This window comes from Octodon degus, unplaced genomic scaffold, assembly GCF_000260255.1.
Source record: "Octodon degus isolate 3935 unplaced genomic scaffold, OctDeg1.0 scaffold00456, whole genome shotgun sequence".
Taxonomy (NCBI): Eukaryota; Metazoa; Chordata; class Mammalia; order Rodentia; family Octodontidae; genus Octodon; species Octodon degus.
The window spans coordinates 147,867-148,590 of NW_004525032.1; positions in this window are offsets into that span (position 1 = coordinate 147,867).

Below are 724 nucleotides of genomic sequence, written 5' to 3' on the forward strand. Positions count from 1 at the left end.
AGAAATAAAATGGATAAACCCTCAACCAACCTGATCAACAAAAGGAAAGACTAAAATTCATTGACTAACGAATGATAAGGGTGAAGTCACTACACATCCTGTGGGAATTCAGAAGGTGATCAATATCTATTTCAAAAAGATAGAAAACAGAAGCAAGACAGATTCCTAGATATATATGAACTACAAAAGCTGAATCAAGAAGATATAAAAATTGTGAATAATCCAATATCAGTTAAGGAGATTTAAAATGTAATTTTACCCAGGCCTGCTGTGCTGGCCCTGCCCCCAGGGTATGATGAGAAGAAAATTGAGACAGGGCAAGGTGGCTCCTGACTATAATGCTAGCTCTTGGGAGGCTGTAAGCAGTTGGATCACTATGAGTCCAATCTAGAAGTGAGACCCTGAACACCATGTAGAACCTTCCCTAAAATACCAAAAAAAAAGAAAGAAAAAAGAAAGAAAGAAAGAAAGAAAGAAAGAAAGAAAGAAAGAAAGAAAGAAAGAAAGAAAGAAAGAAAGAGAAAAAAAATGACAGTTGCTAGGTCCTGGCAGTGGTGAGAAAGAACCTTCTTACATTCCTGGTGGGAATGTGAAGTAGTTCAACCATTATGGAGACCAGTAGCAATTCCTCAAAACCTAGTTAGCAATTGCATATGACCCAGCTAGACCCCCTTCTAGGTATTTTTTCCAAAGGGTGTAAGACATCACATCCTAGTGACACAGG